This window comes from Danio rerio, chromosome 14, assembly GCF_052040795.2.
Source record: "Danio rerio strain M-AB ecotype USA chromosome 14, GRCz13ab, whole genome shotgun sequence".
NCBI classification, from domain to species: Eukaryota; Metazoa; Chordata; class Actinopteri; order Cypriniformes; family Danionidae; genus Danio; species Danio rerio.
In genome coordinates, this window is record NC_141034.1 from 21,975,029 (window position 1) to 21,987,592 (window position 12,564).

At 42.4% G+C, this 12,564-nt stretch overlaps 1 long non-coding RNA gene across 1 annotated transcript; it reads right to left on the minus strand.

Annotated features, from left to right (window-relative positions):
- Positions 1 to 1,913: 1,913 nt before the first annotated feature.
- Positions 1,914 to 11,158, minus strand: LOC141377501 (uncharacterized). Its single transcript, XR_015506960.1, has 2 exons — positions 8,551 to 11,158; positions 1,914 to 3,203 (listed from the first exon to the last, which is right to left on the minus strand). It is a non-coding gene; the product is annotated as an uncharacterized LOC141377501 (long non-coding RNA).
- Positions 11,159 to 12,564: the final 1,406 nt, after the last annotated feature.

Sequence of the window (12,564 nt, forward strand, 5' to 3'; positions counted from 1 at the left end):
ACAAACATACATATGGTAGCACCCGCCTCTAACCTAGTGGAATAACAAAAAAAATCTACTACGTGTGTGTAAAATGTAAGTCACGTGACATACTTCCCTTCACTTCCCTCTAGGTATTTTTAAATCACAAAAACTCTCTTTAAAGCGAACCCGAGCACAAGATAGACACCAAAAGTTACAAAAAAAAAAAAAAAAAAAAAAAAAAAAAAAAAACCCACAGCAGCAACAAGCAACATGGATCCCCCTCTCATCTGGGCTGAGTCATCACTGGAGCGTTTAAATAACACCCATCCTCTTCTGATTGGTCCACTCGGGAGAACTCTGCCAACCAATCGGAACACCTAGATTTTAGAAGTACAGGAGACAGCAAATAGAAACATAGAGGGGAGGAGGGAACAACAGAGCAACACCCCCAGGCATGTAACAATCATTTATATGTAAGTTATTGTCAAATAAGTATTTGATCAGTTGAGTAAAAAAAAAAAAAAGTTTACTATTTGGTACAGAAGCCTTTGTTAACAATTTCAGAGATCAAATAGTTCCCGTAGTTCTTTACCAGGTTTGTACACACTGCAGGAACGTTTTGGCCAACGTTTCCTCCAAACAGATCTTCTGAAGATTTGTCAGGTTTTGGGGCTGTTGGTAAGCAACACGTAGTTTTCTATTGGATTTAGGTCTGGAGACGGGCTGGGCCAAACCTTGATATGCATCTTATGGAGCCACCACTTGGTTTTCCTGGCTATGTGCATTGGGTCATTGTCATATTGGAAGACCCAGCCACGGTCTCTCTTTAATGCTCTGACTGTGGGAAGGAGGTTTTTGTCCAATATTTCACAAAATATGACCCCATTCATCCTCTCCTTAATACAGTGCAGTTGTCCAGTCCCCTGTGCAGAAAAACACCTCCAGAGCAAGATGCTTCCAGCTTATGCTTCAGGGATGGTATTACTGGGGTGAAACTCATCCTTCTTTTTTGGAATGGGGTTAAGACCAAAAAGTTCTACTTTGGTCTCATGTGAGCACAGGGCTTTCTCTCATGACTCCTCCTCTGGATCATCCAGATGGTTTCTGGCAAACTTTAGATGAGCCTGGACATGGGCTGACTTAATCAGTGGAACCTTCCGTGTGATGCATTATTTTAAACCATGACGTCTTGGTGTTTTACTGATAATAACCTTGGAAATGGTGGTGCCAGCTGTCTTAATGGCATTGACCAGCTCCTCCAATGTACTTCTGGGCTGATTCTTGACCATTCTTAACATGATTGCTACCCCATGAGTCGAGATCTTCCAGAGATCTACAGTGCTAGACTGATTGTAAGTTTTCAGAAATGCTTGATTTGCAATCGCTGCTGGTAAGGGATGCCTACCCAGTTATTAGCAGAGACGGCAAAATACACATTCTTTACAAAAGAAGTACTAATACTCATGTTTAAAATGGTACTGACTACACATTTTTGGTACTAAAGTACAATAAAGAAGTACAGCCTCAAACATGTACTTAATTAAAAACTATGCATTACTACAACATGTTTTAGTGTAACTATGGTAACTAAATCTTACATCATATTGATGCATTTATATAAAATAACATTTCTGATTTTCATGCAAAAAAAAAAAAAAATTGTAAAAAGTCACCCAGTGTATTATCACACAAACTTCAACGTTCAACATGTAGTTTATTTGCTTTTATATCAAGAACAACTGCAATTATTTATGTTTATACACTATAATTCAGCGATATGTAGACCTATATCTTTACAAATAATAAACATCTTCAGTTTAAAACTTAAGTTTGTCCAAAACATGCCTATATTTTACTTTTATTTTGCTATAATAAATATCAATTAATTAAGATTTGACTCTTTCATTGACAGAAGCTGTTTCATTATCGTCAAAACTCTCGATATCCTGTTTTGTTTTTTTGTTTTTTTCAGAGTAGTGTGGATATTTTATTTCATGGATAGACTGTTAATACATGTATTCTACGCCAAAAAAAAGGGAAAAAAAGAAAACAGGCCCAATCACATCCTCCATTACAACCACGATCTTACTTGTGATAAATCCCTGATGTTTTGCAGTATTATTTTATTCAAAAAGTGCATGATTGTTAAAGTTTTTGATTGTTTGTTTGTTTGTTTGTTTGTTTGTTTGTTTGTTTGTTTGCTATTAAAGTAAACATCAAATATATGCTGTACAGTATTTGTTAGAAATCAACTAATTGGCATCTTGTTACCCTAGTTAAACAGAGCAGCATTAGTCTTGTCCACATTAGCCATCTTTGCCTTTCTCATGGCTTGTAAGGTGTGTGATCAACATAAAATCAACATACGATCAACATGTGCAAAATGAAAAAATAATAATAATAATAATAAAAATATATTGAATTAAAAAGGCATTCAAAATGTGCAATGACAAGACATAACATAGATAGGGCCACCAAACACATCGAAATTAAAACAACAAGTCTGGTTTAACAATGTTAGGAGAAGAAAGTACATATATTTCTGTAAAAGTGTAATGAGTAAAAGTAAAAATTAATATCTGACAACAGAAATACCACTGCGAAATCGAGACCACTTTATAAGTCACAGAGAGACATTTAAAATTATACCCAACATGAAAAGGGAAAAGATACACCACAAGATACACCATATGGAGAACTTGAACATTCCATGTGGAGTTTCAGTGAGCTGCTCTGGTGGAGAAGGCAAAGTCGAGGGCAGAGAGGGAACAACTGTTTAACAACTGTTCTCCTAGCTGATCTTCTTCTCAGATTAGAAAGTTTATTGCTTTATTGCATGATAATTCTCGTGGTCTTGCCTCATGAACTTCTATAACAGTTCTCAGGGTCTGATATTATGGACAGATTTAGCCATCCTTACAAAATCAGTAAGAGGCAAACACTTTTTCACACCACTTTATATGTGTAAATGATATGAGATTTCCAAACTCTCAACAAAAAATCCTCTAAAAGTAAAAGGTTAAAGAAACTACTCTCCTAAGGTTTAAATTACCTATAAAATATAGCTGAAATGAAACTGGTACACTGAATGAAACAAAAAATTGAAAAGTGCTCCCCTGCAAGCATTGTAATTATAATGGGCAGCAAAGGCGATATGATGTCTACTAGTCGAGTGCTTGTTTGTATTGAAATACTGCTTTTGAAAGAACATTTCATGCTGTAATGAGACCTTACCTAACCTATTGTAACGGGGAGACTGACACGGAGGGATCCATTTTGCAGTATTAATTAAGTCACACTTAAACATCAACAACTCGCACGGCTGTGCGGACATACAACATACACATCAAAGGGGAAGTAGCAGATGACAGACACAGTGTGATTACCAGGCTTGGGTCAGAGGCAGGCAGCGTGATTCAGAGTCTGTGTAACAGGCTTTAGTCAGGGGCAGGCGGCGAGAATCAGAGTCCGAGGAAACAGGCTTTGGTCGAGGGCAGGCAGAAGACAGAGCAGAGTCGTGAAACGGGCAGTAGTAGTAAACGGGAGATCAGGCAGGATAGAACGCTCAGAAATGCTGGCCGGGGCTAAACAAGACTTCGCACTGAGGTGTGTGTGAGAGCTGCTTATATGTGGTACGTGGGTCATTAGTGGAATGGAGAACAGGTGTGCTGGAATCAGGGTGAATGGATGACGTAATGGTTAGAAGTCCGGAGATGGTGGCCTCTGCTGGCCAGCGAGGGGAATGACTGGGACCGAGTCGGTGACAGAGCCCCCCCCCCAACGAACGGCTCCTGAAGTGAGGCAAGTCTCGACGCCGGGGTCTTCCACGGGGGCGAGGGGCCGGCATATCCGGATGTTGTGAGTGGAACTCTTCCAGTAGTGTAGTGTCTAGGATGTCCTTGCGGTTAATCCAAGATCTCTCCTCCGGACCGTACCCCTCCCAATCAATGAGATATTGAAGTTGTCCCCCCCGGCGTCTGGATCTCAGGATTTCGTGGATCTGGTAGGCCTCCTCACCATCGATCATGAGAGGCGGGGGACCCTGTTCACCGGCTGCCACCTCCCTATCCGCCTCGACTGGACCAACAGCAGGCTTGAGCAGAGAGACATGGAAAGTGGGAGAAACACGGAAATGATTAGGGAGTGTCAGTCTGAACGAAACAGGAGATATTTGTTTTTCAATTTGGAAAGGACCCACGTACCTGGGGCTGAGCTTCTTGCAGGGCAGTCTGAGGCGCAAGTCACGGGTAGAAAGCCATACCCATTGTCCTGGGGAATACATGGGACCAGGACGTCGGTGTCGATCGGCTTGTTCCTTGAAACGCCGTACGGCGTGAGAGAGATGAGTGTGAGCTGCGTTCCAAACCTCTTTGCAGCTTTTGAACCAGGTGTCCACAGCGGGGAGTTCGGAGGTCTCGCCGGACCAGGGAAAAAGAGGAGGTTGGAAGCCCAGTACGCATTGAAATGGAGTTAGCCCGGTAGATGCCTTTCTCAGAGAATTTTGAGCATATTCTGCCCACATAAGAAATTTAGCCCATTCATTCTGGTTAGAGTGACAGTATGTGCGGAGAAATCTGCCAATCTCCTGGTTCAAGCGCTCTGTCTGCCCATTGGATTGGGGATGATAGCCGAATGTTAGGCTAATATTCACCAGGAGATTTTTGAAGAATGCTGACCAGAGTCGGGATGTGAACTGGGGACCTCTATCCGACACGATGTCTTCGGGGAGACCATAGTACCGGAACACACATTCGCAGAGTAATTCGGCTGTTTCCATGGCTGTAGGCAGTTTGGGTATGGGAATGAGACGGCAGGATTTAGAAAATCGATCTACTACTGTGAGGATGGTGGTTTTGCCCTGAGATATGGGTAGATCGGTGACGAAATCTATGGCGATGTGTGACCAGGGACGGTGTGGCACCTCCAGGGGTTGGAGTAATCCAGCTGGACGGTGACGGGAGTGTTTAGATATCTGACAGGGTGAGCATTTGTTTATGAAGTTGATGACATCTTTATTTATGGATGGCCACCAATAGCGGGATTGAATTAATTGCACGGTGGCTGTGCTGCCTGGATGACCGGAACTGGGGTGGTCATGTACCTCGGAGATGAGCTTTTCCCGAAGTGACGGGGAAACAAAGATCTTATTCTCTGGACAGGACTGTGGCGTGGAACTGGTTTCGGCGGCTTGGAGGATTTCGTGTTCGATGTCCCACTGGATGGGAGCGACAATTAGAGGATCTTTGATAATGGGTTCATCATTGTTCTCGGAGGTTTCATCGTCTGAGAGGCGGGAAAGAGCGTCTGCTTTGATGTTTTTTGAACCAGGGATATATGTGACTTGGAAGTCGAATCGTGTGAAAAACAGAGCCCATCTTGCCTGTCTAGGGTTCAGACGTTTACAGGAGCGGATATATTCCAAGTTTTATGATCGGTGATAACAGTGAAAGGGTGTTTGGCGCCTTCAAGCCAGTGTCTCCACTCCTCTAACGCCGCCTTCATGGCGAGGAGTTCTCGATTTCCCACATCGTAGTTCCGTTCAGCGGAGTTGAGCTTGCGAGAGTAGAAGGCACAGAGATGGAGCTTCTTCGTGACTAGGGATCTTTGGGACAGGATGGCTCCAATGCCAGTGTTGGATGCGTCAATCTCAACAATAAAGGGTTGTTCGGGATCAGGATGACGCAGAATAGGTGCACTGGAGAAGCGGGTTTTGAGTTGAGTAAAGGCTCGAATAGCGTCTGGGTTCCATTTTAGGCGGGCGTTATTGGCCTTTACCATGGCAGTAAGTGGAGCAGCAACTGAACTAAAATTCCTTATGAATCGCCTGTAGAAGTTGGCAAAACCCAGGAATCGTTGCAGTTGTCGGATGGTTTCAGGTTGTGGCCATTGCGTCACGGAGTCGACCTTTTGCTGGTCCATGGCCACGCCTTCGGGGCTGATGATGTAACCCAAGAACGAAATGCAGGTCTGGTGGAATTCACACTTGTAGATCTTTGCATACAACTGATTCTGGATGAGGCGTTTGAGCACTGCCCTGACGTGCTGAATGTGCTCAGATAATGAGTTGGAGTAGACCAGGATGTCGTTAATGTATACTATGACCCATTTGTTGAGCATGTCTCGAAATACCTCATTTACAAAAGCCTGGAACACGGAAGGACTGTTTGCTAGGCCGAAGGGCATAACGAGGTATTCATAGTGGCCGTCGATTGTGGAGAACCCGGTTTTCCACTCGTCTCCCTGTCGTATGCGGATGAGGTTATATGCACTACGGAGGTCCAACTTAGTGAAATACTGGGCAGATCGGAGTTGCTCAAGGGCGGCTGGAACCAATGGCAAGGGGTAGCGGTATTTGACTGTGATCTCATTTAAGCCTCGGTAATCAATGCATGGGCGTAAGCTACCATCCTTCTTCACGAAGAAAAAGCCTGCTGAAGCGGGTGAGGTAGATGGTCGGATAAAGCCCTTTTCTAGCTCCTCAGAGATGTAGTTCTTCATCGCTTCAGTTTCAGGTTGAGAGAGGGGGAAAATGCGACCACGAGGGGGCATGGTGCCTGGTAACAGTTCGATGGCACAGTCATTTTCACGATGCGGAGGGAGCTTGGTAGCCTTCTGCTTATTAAATGCCTCAGTTAAATCATGATAAGCCTCGGGAACATGACAGAGTTCAGGGTCTTCGGTGTTGGTAATCGTGTTGATCTGGACTGGGGAAACAGAATGCAGACATTGGGTAAAGCACTGATTGCTCCATTTTGTGATCTCAACAGTTCTCCAGGAAACTTGAGGGTCATGTAGTTGTAGCCATGGCAACCCGAGAATTACAGAGTGCTTAGGGGAGTCGATGGCAAGAAGGGAAATCTCCTCTTCATGGAGAGAGCCTGTTTGAAGAGAGATTGGTTGAGTCTGGAATTTTATGCGTCCCTCTCCCAATGGGCGCCCGTCTACAGCAGTGATGGCTATGGAGGAATCACAGGAGGTTAGAGGAATGGAGTGAGTGGTGGCAAACGTGTAGTCGATAAAGTTGCCAGCGGCTCCTGAATCAATCATGGCCATGGTCTCAATTTCATCTCCATTATTTCTCAAAATGACAGGCAAATTCATAACATTATTAGTGGTCGTGAACATAGTGGTTGCACTCACCGAGAGGGTTTTAGGGAGAGGCTTGTTGGGACATAAAACCTTCGTATGACCTGGAAGTCCGCAATAGATGCATAGGTGATTTCTTCTCTGTCGTTCTCGTTCCTCTGGGTTCAGGCGGGTTCTACCCAATTGCATGGGTTCAGCGGAGTTCTCAGGGGATACAGGACTGGAAGCAATTAAGCACAGTGGGTTGCGAGTGCGGAGGAGAGTGTCTAACCTTATGGAAAGTTCAATTAGTTGATCCAGTGTTTTTCCCTCGTCACGACATGCCATCTCTTTCTGCACTTCTGGTCTCAGAGCCTTTCTGTAGAGTGTGGTAAGCGGATCATCAGCCCAGCCAGTTTGCGCTGCCAAGGTGCGGAACTGCAGTGCGAACTCAGTTGCGGAGCGATCTCCCTGTTGAATACACAGTAGCTCCTCGCCAGCGTTACGACCACCCTCCGGATGATCAAACACAGTGCAAAAACGTTTGAGAAAGTCATTAAACGAGGGAAATATCGGGGTGCTGTCTGGCCAAACTGCAGTAGCCCAGTCTAGCGCTTTCCCAGTGAGCAGTGAACACACAAAAGCAATTTTCCCATTATCGTCCTTAAACAGATGGGGCTGTTGGGCGATAAACAGTTTACATTGTAATAGGAAGCCTTTACATTTTGCTGGGTTACCTGAGAACTTGTCAGGGAATGCCAATCGAGCTCCGGAAGTCATCGGAGGTTGCGTAACAACAAGTGGACTCGGAGAGTAGTTGGCGGTGAGTTGCGCTGTGGGAGCAGCTTGCAGGTTTTGTAGAGATTTCACAAGTTCGTCTGTCAACTGAGTTAGATGTGGTAGTTGTTGTTGGTGAATAGACAATACCTGAGCTTGAGCTGTGACTTTGTGAGACAAAACCTGGATGGCTGCGGGATCCATGTTGGGCGAAGTCTTCTGTAACGGGGAGACTGACACGGAGGGATCCATTTTGCAGTATTTATTAAGTCACACTTAAACATCAACAACTCGCACGGCTGTGCGGACATACAACATACACATCAAAGGGGAAGTAGCAGATGACAGACACAGTGTGATTACCAGGCTTGGGTCAGAGGCAGGCTGTGTGATTCAGAGTCCGTGTAACAGGCTTTAGTCAGGGGCAGGCGGCGAGAATCAGAGTCCGAGGAAACAGGCTTTGGTCGAGGGCAGGCAGAAGACAGAGCAGAGTCGTGAAACGGGCAGTAGTAGTAAACGGGAGATCAGGCAGGATAGAACACTCAGAAATGCTGGCCGGGGCTAAACAAGACTTCGCACTGAGGTGTGTGTGAGAGCTGCTTATATGTGGTACGTGGGTCATTAGTGGAATGGAGAACAGGTGTGCTGGAATCAGGGTGAATGGATGACGTAATGGTTAGAAGTCCGGAGATGGTGGCCTCTGCTGGCCAGCGAGGGGAATGACTGGGACCGAGTCGGTGACACCTATACATATACATGAAAAATGAATATAAAGTTGTAAGTAAATAAAGCTTAATAACAATGTTGTTTTTTTGTATTTTTATCTTTAAACATTATTTAATGGGTACGTCATTGGTAAATTTTTGTCTAATATATCTTCATAATAAAACATTTAAACACTCTTTAAAAATTAAACCTGGGACAATGCACAATGCCTATTTACTGAAGTGAGTTTACTCATCTGGTGTAAGATAACTAATTAAAATCCTCAAACGAACAAGAGACCATTTAAATGAGATTTTTAAGATTATTTGATGGAAAGTACTCTGGAGTCCGTGGAGTACCATGAGATTCAAAGTTTATTAAAACATCTAATCTGACAGAATGATCAGCGAAAGCTTTATCATCTTTTAATTACAGTTCCAGCCGACTGCTACGCAGCTTTTCAGGGACAAATAAAGACCCTGATTCACTATAGTGATGGCTTCACTCATCTAAAATTAAACTTAATAACCTCTAATGAAAATTATGTGAGGTTATGAAACGAATTCACATCATTTGAACAGTGCTCCATTATACAATGAACAACTATGTGTTAAAATAAACATGGAGAATTATGTCTGCCAAACTTCAAAAAGTCTTAAAGCACATTGTGTACTTTTGTGATGTATGAGTTATTTATTAGATGAAAAAAAAAATGTATGTGCATAAATTATGAGCATACAGCATTCATGTATGGAGTGAATGATGAATATGAATGAATGGTTCTTACAAAATTATTGTAATAGCACATGTGTAAGCTTGCTTTAAAAAAATATGTATCCTGCTGGCATGATTTTTTGGAAGTTATGGATTTTATGGGATGATAACACACTGTCAAAAGTCTTGAAATAAGAGTATAAGTATAGAACCTGAGCATTGAATCCAAGAGCAGCACAGCACAGTGAGTGCTGACTGACAATGTGAGGACACCAGATGCATGCAGAAGAGAAGAGCATATATGACTTTTTCAAAGATTCTTGCGCATTATATTTTCTTTTTCCAGCTTTCTTTGTGCGTAGTAACTATTCGGAGGGAAATTATATATTCATTAGGACTGCACCAAAATAGCACACACACAAAAAAAAAGAAAAGTAAAAAAGAGTTTTCTTTCTGTGACTTGTAAAAGTCTAACGATCTTAGCCCCCTCTCCAAAAAAAAGAGCTTTAAGGATCCTTAAGCTCTGGGCTCCCTCCGATTTGCAGGGCGAGAGAGGAGATTGAGCTCAGGTAGATCTCAAAAACTCACCCTCTGATGTGGCTAAATGTGAACTGCTTTGAAAAGGAAAAAATACAGATGCTGGGAGCTAAACTATGGTGCCCATTTGGCTTAGTCCGTTTACATTTGACATGGTGGAAACCTACGTGGACAGGGGAAGAACATGCAAACTTTGCACAAAAACGCCGACCGGCCCGGTGGGGACCAGAGTTGGTGGTGTTCTTGCTGTGGGGGCAACAGTGCTAACCACTGGGCTGCCTTGCTTCCCAATCTATAGGTAAAGATGAGAGTAGAAGGAGAAGAGGGGTTTTTTCCAGATGTAGTGATAATTGGATTTATCAAATATTAAAATCAATATCTTGTTATTGATATTAATATTGGTATTTTAGCCTCACGTGGGGGCACCAATTAATGTAGAAATAACAGATGAATAACTCCTTTTAAACGGGGCACCAGACAGCTTTCCACTGTCAAAATAATTAACAATAAAATATTGTTAGTTAAATTATACAAATGAGGAGTTTATTATCTGGCCAAATCTGAAGGATAATGAGATTGTTTGACTTGTAGAGCCTTTTTCTGTATTATCAACACAAGGAAGACACAATTGTAATAAAGGTGTATTTATTAACAAAATAGTAATCAAGGGTAACTACAATTACTAAATGTACAATAAATAAAGTGCATAGGCGAGTGATGAAGGTGATTAAGTTAAGGTAAGGTAAACCTTATTCTACAATAACAAAGAACTGAGAAAGGCTTTGTTATTATTGACGATCAGTTATAAACATCTAATTCATTAGAATATTTTATACTGAAACACACTATGCCAAGGTCTAATTTAAAGGGTTGGAAAGTGGAATATTTACGTTTCTGCCTTTGATGCAGTGGATGCAAGAAGTTGGATCTTCCTGCAAATCTTGAAGCATGAAACGAACAACTTGGCTCTCTTGAGCTTTGAGTGGAAGAAATGTGTAGTTTCTGGAACACGCAGACTGGAGATTTCTAGAAGTGGTGGTTCGATGTCGGGAACACGCCAACGTCTTTATCCTTGAGCATAGAAATCTGTATCTTCTGGAACACGCAGAAATTGGAGATTTCTGGAGGTGGTGGTTCGATGTCGGGAACACACCGATGCCTTTCCTTTGAAGGTAACGTTCCTGGAAATCTGGGACATGCAGATTTTTGGAGGTGGTGGTCTTGATGCTATGGTTTCAGACGCCTTGGAAAAAGCACTGTGAATCCAATTACCAAATCCTTGCTGGAACAGGCAGCAAAAGTTCTGATGTCTAGGACAGAACCCTGCAAACCACCATGAACCACACTTTGACCACTCTTCGACCACCTTATAGGACACACACACTCTTCTTAACAGGCCTTCTTTGTTTAAGTCAATGTCTTTAATACTTTCTCTGGAAAGCGGGATTGAAGGATGTCACCTTTCAAATCCAGCATTGTGATTGGATGATCCTGTGAGTTGGTCACTGGGAGGTGTCATCCATAATGTGGCCTGCATTTGCATAGTCATAGTCCACTGGTTAACTATGATAATATTTAAGAGTCTTAAATATTTTCCTATGCATAATTCACTTTCCAAACCACATCTAATTTACCCAAGGCATTATTTGCAATATATAGAGTCTAAACATCACTATGTAATGTTGATCTTTACCCAAGCATTCATATATAAACCTTAATAAGCAAAGTTTCATACAGTGAAGTATTTCAAGCAGTGCATATTAAATATATTCATGATCATTTGAATATACAGGTATAGGAAGTGAAATTTTCCATTTGTGTCTCTTTTGTGAAATGCAAGTTTACTGATCCATGTGTATCTCTGAGTTTGAGACGATGTCAAAAGTTGATTGGATCAAGAAGCAAGTTCTGGGCTCTTAACACCTTTGTCTTTCAGATAAACAAAAGACAGATGGTCACTGTCTCAATTGCCACTTTCTGATGAGCTTAAGAAAAAGGTCAGAGTTTAGTGTTAACTCTGCTGCATTTGTTTATATTGGAAATTCATTTCCACAAGTTAATTTCCACAAGTTCCTGGCTTTACCGCTGATCACTACACAGACAAAGACAGTTGTGGAATGAAGACTGGTTATTTATAGCAGGGCTTGGCAATAAGGACTGTCCGATGGAACTGGGCTAGCATGAGAGATGCTCGAGACAGTGGACATTATGGTTACTGGCCCGATCTGGCCAGTGCTGCATTGTCACTAAAGTTTAATTTGGCTCTGACTGTTTGTTAATTGCGTGCAAAAACAGTCCTAAAGTAGGTCACACACCGGATATCATATGCTGCTCTGTGGCATGACAAAATATGAACAGTGCATGCATTTTAGAACTGTAAACATAGCCTATAGATTTCTATCAGGGTACACAAACTGGCGCCACATATAAGTGTTGCCGTGCGACCAGTTTTTACTGCAAAATGTTTATCGTATGCACAGATTTAGGAGTCATTCACACATCTTTGCACCAAAAAGCGCCAAATGCAGCGCTCAGGAATGGTTTGAGCATGTGATCCTCTCGAAGTTAGTTTTTTAGATTGAGAGTTTTGAATAAATGTAAGGACCAACAAGATGCTCTTCTGAGTCATCGTTCTCAAAAATCAAACAGTCACAAAGAGACTGTATAATGAGAGTGCAAATGTAAATCACTTATATTCTTTGAAATTCCTGATTCTATTGGGAGCTTTGAAGTGGTCAGTTTTGAGCACTTAAATACAAAGGCCATGATTATACTGACTCTGAATTGCCAGGAGGTAGACAT